We start from the raw sequence: 6,407 nt of genomic DNA on the forward strand, positions 1-6,407 counted from the left end.
CGCCCGACCGTTAAATAATTCCAACCTTATTTTAACGGTGGAAGACGGCTGCAGTGGTGGCGCTGTACGTAGTCGAGGGATAATGTCCCTGTATATGCTCATATGCAGGAACACTATCGGGGGATGCAGTGGGCCGGCGGGTGTTGTTGTGATTGTAGGAAGAAGGAAAAGAAAATGCACTGGCCTGCTACTGGCTCTGTAGCTGAGCCACCTCCGCTGCCTCGTGCAGACAGAAGAGATTGATTTTATAGGAAGGGAAAAGCACGGTAACTGTCTCACTTGTTGTCTGTGGACACCTCAACCGCGCCGTAAGGGAAGGGAGAAAGGTGGGAGTGAAAGTGGAAAGAGAGAAAGCGGAGCCGTAGTGGAGGGCTACGGAGTAATTTCGACCACCTGGGGATCCTTAACGTGCGCTGACACCGGCGACTCCTCTGATGGGGATGGGGCAGGTAGGTCACCGCCGCGCTTGCGGCGGGGGCTAGCCTGCCACCGAATTTCTATCTGTTGTAGGCCGTCATTTCACCCGCCACCGCTTCGGTGGTGGACGACGGCTGTTGTTGCGGCGCGCGCGTCTTTCTTTCCCTCTTCCTTTTCTTCTCTAATTTCTTTTCTGTCTGCACGAGGCAGCGGAGGTGGCTCAGCTACAGAGCCAGTAGCAGGCCCGTGCATTTTCTTTACCGCGCAACACGTCTACAGAAAAGCTCATGGCGCTTGGATTGCAAAACACATTCGAAGAACTACGCGAGGCGCAGCTTGAGTCGCAAAAACTCAGGCTGCTGCAGACAACGACTGGAAGAGCGCTTTTACAGAGACTCGGATACTGTGAGCAGATGCGAGAAATAGCGAGGACGGTAACGATCCCCGACGAACTTCGCAAGTCCCTCAAGGTAGCTCCAATCCCGAGAAACATGGACCCTAACCTCCACCAAGGTAGAAGAGAAGCAAGGGCCAATTTTATTCAAAAAACATACGCTCCTGAAGACACGACTGTGTATGCAGACGCGTCCTCGAGAGGAGGACAGAACAAAATTGCAGTGGCCACGGTGGTCAATTCGTCTCTACGCGAAGTGACCAGCGCCTCTATCCGACACTGCACAGCAGCAGAGGCCGAGGAAGTAGCCATTTCTCTAGCGGTGGCGGAGGGCTATAGAGCTGGGCGGTCGCTAACGATACTCACGGACTCTCAAACAGCCTGTCGAAATTTCATGAATGGTAGGATTGGTCGTCACGCGCTTCGTATACTCCTCGAAGCGAGCGACAGATTTAAAAACCACGAAGAAAACAAGACCAGACACAAAATTATATGGGTACCGGGGCACATGGGGGTGGCAGGGAACCAAGAGGCTGACAGGATAGCTCGAGCATACACTACTTTCCGAGCATCCGACGGGTCCGCGGAACTTTTGCCAGCACCCAAGGCATACTCGGCCATACTAGAAAACTATAGAGGAAGAAGAATGCGATATCCCCCACCGCACAGTTCTCTCACCAGAGAGGAAACTGTCATATGGAGACAATTACAGACGGGTTCATACCGAAACCTACACATACTAAACAAAATGCGCCCTACCTTATACGCTGACAGATGTCCGTGGTGCTATGAAAAACCAACACTGTATCACATCACATGGGCATGTCAAAACATAGATGTGGTCCCCAAAATTCGAAACCCGAGTGCGGAGCAATGGGAGACTCTGCTGTCCAGCGACCGCTGCGAAGACCAGAAAGGTCTGGTACAGCGAGCCCAACGGGCGGCAGCAGCCAGCGGAGCCCTGGACTGAGGGCAACCGACCATTGTAAAAAGTGGACGAAGTCGACGGAGATGACTCTTGTGGATACAACAAGCAGACATCTCTGAAGACGTCCAAAAACCGCCAAATAATATAGGACTAAATAAAGTTTTTCCTCCTCCTCCTCCTCCTCCTTCCTACAGCCACAACAACAACACGCTGACATCGCACAGCACACGGACGCTTCTTCGTTTCGCCTCCATCGAAACGCAGTAGCCGAGGTCGGGTTCGAACCAGGGAACTCCGGCACAGTGGTCGGGCATCTTACCACTGCACCACCCCGGCGGGTATCTACCCTATCGATTTTATTTCTTACGGGTGCACATCAGATATCCAGGGAATAAATGGCGGTTATACCGCAGCCTGCACCTACATATATTTTACTTCCTATTTTTTAGTAAAGCACCACCCCTTACTTCTTTTACTCTATCTGCGCGGTGCACCAAACGAAATGATTACAGCCCCGCCAAGGTGGCGCAGTGGTTACGGCGCTCAACAACTGCTCCCAAGGACGCGCGATCGAATCGCGGCCTCGGCGGCCGCTTTTCGTTGGGGGCGAAACGCAAGGCGCCCGTGTGCTGTGCGATGCCAGTGCAGGTTAAAGAACCCCAAGTGGTTAAAAATTCCGGAGTCCTCCACTACGGCGTCTCTCATAGCCTTAAACCTCACAAACCCAACCCGAAATGATTACAGAATGAATACAAAGATGGAGCCTTCAAATTTTTGTTCAGCACATACGTCAGTTATATGTAACATTTACTAAAGAAAGAAAAGTATAAGATTGGGGCTATGCAAAGCTAAAGATCACTTCTTTTGGCTTTGTCTCAATACCTGCATCAATTGCATCTTCTAAGCTTCAAACGTTTCAATCTTTGCTGCTTTTCTGCCCTCTCACTGTTTAGTGGCCACCTATGCGCCGATTGTTTTTCATTCTCTAAAGCGGACTTGAGGCATATCCCTCCCTTGTAATAAGGGTTCGTTCTTATTCATTTATTGTTTTGTGTCTGCTTTTAGCCGCATCGCTCGCCGCTCATGTCGTCAGGTGTGGTTTTAATTTTTCAAGGCATCTGTTTAAAGCAGGCGACGCGCTGCAGTCGGTCGAACATGATTTTTTTTTTTTTTTCTGCTGGTCTGCCTGCGAAAAAGACTATGTATTCAACATTCGGCGTGTTGTCGACGGTAATAAGTTTGAGAAATATACGCACCGGAAGCATAGTTTCAAGCGCTCTCGTCGCGACAAGCAAAATAAAACACGCACGAAACCGACAACGACGTACGACCGGCCGCAGCATTGCCGAGTGAGCAACGCCGGCGGCGCGGACGCCGACCGCATCCCGAAAGAATTACAGCAAATTAAGCCATCAACTCCCACTGCTTCGCCGAAAAATCCGCCAAGGACATTTGAATCCAGCTCCGTTTTACAGCCAGATGCCAACTGAAACAGCCATGCAATATATCTAATATCATAATCAAAAATAATATAAACTGCTTATGAAAATAAGTATACAAACTAAAGAATTCACTCAGTTCAATTTCGCAGTGCTGCCGAAATGCGCGAATAGAAAGAGAACACCAGATGTATATTTTTTCAGGCTTGCATGCTGCTTTTGGGAAGTTTTCTTTTAGCTTTGTATAGTTAGACTTGATTGTTTAGCAACGTCAGGTCCTAGATCGGTGAAGATATGGGTCGTTTGGTGCAACACGATGAGAAAGATCACATGGTAGCCCGTACTCTGTGAACACTGTAACTGAATTTATTTAACTAATTACAACTTTTTTACGTTACGACCAGGGCAGTCGCTACGATACTGAACGATCGGGAACGTCATGCTAAAGTTCGCCTACAATGAGACCCTGTCCTGCCTGACCGAATGAACTTGCGTTGCGCTACTAGTAGCGGTTCCTCGTTCTTCGGAGCACAGCTAGCGCAAAGCTTGACTCGGTCCGAGCTCTCCCCTACGACTCTCCACCAAGAGCCCTTTCAAACTCTCCCCCATTTTGGCGCGAAAACACTCACGTAAGTTCACCCAGCATCCTGGGGATCCCGCACTGGCCAAACGGGAGAGTTTTCTTTAATTAAACAGACCACTGACACGTTCGTGCTCCCGGTCGAGTTTATTTGCTCGCGAGCTCGTGCATCAGGAATTCGTTCAAGCTATTCCCGTCAAAGAAATATGGAAGGCCCAATCTCCTAAACAGCAATAAAATAACAGAGGATAACTGAAACGGCACGTACAATAGCCATTCTCGCAGTACAGACTCAGATACAGCTTCCTTCAGCTGACAATCGCCAAATTGTGAGAAACCGAGGGCTCGCATGTGTTCTTAACTGGCGTTGCACTCCCAAAGCTTTCGATGTTCTACATTTTACAACCGCCCAAGAGCAGGCTACTCCGAAAAGGGCCATACGTATCCTGCGAACAATAAACGGGCAGCGCGACACACAGGCCTCGTCGCTGAGCGCGAGCTGCCAACACTCTTTTTACTGTATACAGTCCGACGTCCCTCTGTGAGTCGCATTTGCCCCATGTAGTTTCTGCATGGCCGGGCGACGGGTGGGAGCAACACGGAGAACCGTTTAGAAAAAGTGTCAAGGCGAAGATCAAATACAGCCTCCGAGTGTGCATATTACACGACTCACTGCCAGGTGGCCTGCAAACTGTGTTCTCATGCCATTCATGCAATAGTAATGTATTCAAGTGCAACTCATGTCAATAAACTAACAGGCCTGTATTGTAACATCGGTGGCAACGTAGGCAACGAACATCGCTGATTTGCAGCGAAAACTCCCATACTAAGGCTCAATCGCCCGTAAGCATAACAATATTGGTTTTAACCAGCAGGTCAATCGTTCCGAATCAGCACTCATGGTGTGCACTAACTTCGAAATTGCGTATCGGCTTTGTTATGTGCGCTACGCAGGCTCCACCTGATAGCGCAGGAAAACATTGCTACAGTCGAAGAAGCAGTGACAAAATAAGAAGAACATGCTAGCTTCTCGCCGGTTACATCCAGCCTTCTCGCAAAGTAAATAGCAAGAAACACAAAAAATGCCCTCTAAATAAATGATTTCAATAACGAGGTGATTTCTTTTTAAGTTCTTTATTTTTGTAGTAATAGCCTGCGGAAATTTTCATGTATACGTACCGCTACACCTTGCCCGATCCCCCACGAGGGCACGTGCCATGTTTCAAAACTCAAAGACGAAGACGTAGATCGACGCGCGCTGGTTGGTCTTGACGAATTCTGCAGCTCAGTCAAGGCTTTCCTTCTCCAAAGGTCCTTCCTGTGCCGTTCTCTTCGAACAGAACTGAAATCCGACGAGCATATTGGTGAGTACACGACGTTTCTTATGACAGTCGCAAATCAGGCAGTATAGCAAAGCGAACGTTCTTATATGGCACACCTCAAGGCTTAGCCAAGAGGAAACCAAGAGGAAAATAAGAGGAAAATGCCGCGATGGAAGCCATGGTCTCAATTTCCTTACCCCTTGCCGCAGCATTGCCGTTGTAAATATTTCATTGCAATCTAAAATATCTAGTTTATGTTCTATTCAGTCATGCTGCCTGATTCTTCAGTTACGGCAGTGGCCAAAATTAAAATGTGTGCTCGGACGATGCCTTTACTGGGTTCCCTGTTGACGCATACAGAAAACAATATCTTTGTGGATAATGGATGTACAAGTCTCGTAGTTTTCAGATCCTATCTGACATGGTCGTGATGACGTTCGGCTCTTGATCGCAAGGGTGAGAAATCTAACTTGAATATTCAAGTTAGATTCAAGCAGTTGCATATATTCAAGATATTCAAGCAGTTGCATATAGATGGAAGCCAAATTATTTTGACACGCTTTAAACCTAGCTAGGTGATCAAAATTTACCAGAAGTCCGGCAGAACGATTCCCCTCGTGGTTTTGTGCGTTGCTGTGCTTGTCAACGGACTCAACTTAAAAGAAAAAAAAAGAAATTCTACCAACTTATATGAGATGAAAAAAAAATGAAAGTGCATGCTTGTCGTGCGTAATGCTTTTTATTACAAATCGAATAAACACAGCGTAGAGAATGATGTGGCAGCTAGGCACTTTGTAAAAAACATTTAACTGCCTAATGTATTAACTATAGATAGTAGTATACTTCATGCGAGGGATAAATTATTGGGCGCTCACTAATGGACACTCCTGCTGCGCACAAGTCAACTGAACATACATCTGTCACGCACCTGTTACTAATAGTAATAGATAAATGCTCATTGCAGTGCGTCTTTGGAAATCTCGCAAGCAATAAGCTTAGCTAGACGGCCATCGCAACTGTGCCTTACCGCAGTTGGCATCCAAAGCTCCCGATAAGGGACCACTAAAGGTCATGGTAGTGTTTGTTCATGTCTTCTGGATAGTAATTAAGGAGCAATGTGGTGTTCGCCATGCCACAGAAAAAAAAAGAAAATGGTTGCAGGTCGCATCGACCTCTTGAGTGATCATTTATGCACGCCATGTCGTGTGACCGATGGCAATGGGTCTAGTGATTCCGCACTGCAACGACCTCGACGCTTATGATTGCGACCATAAGACCTGGCAGAGGCGGAGGAGAGGTTTTGCGCAGCAAGTAATTTCTAAAAAAT

The sequence above is a fragment of the Amblyomma maculatum genome, chromosome 11 (assembly GCF_055883805.1).
Source record: "Amblyomma maculatum isolate TAMU_Amacu chromosome 11, ASM5588380v1, whole genome shotgun sequence".
NCBI lineage: Eukaryota > Metazoa > Arthropoda > Arachnida > Ixodida > Ixodidae > Amblyomma > Amblyomma maculatum.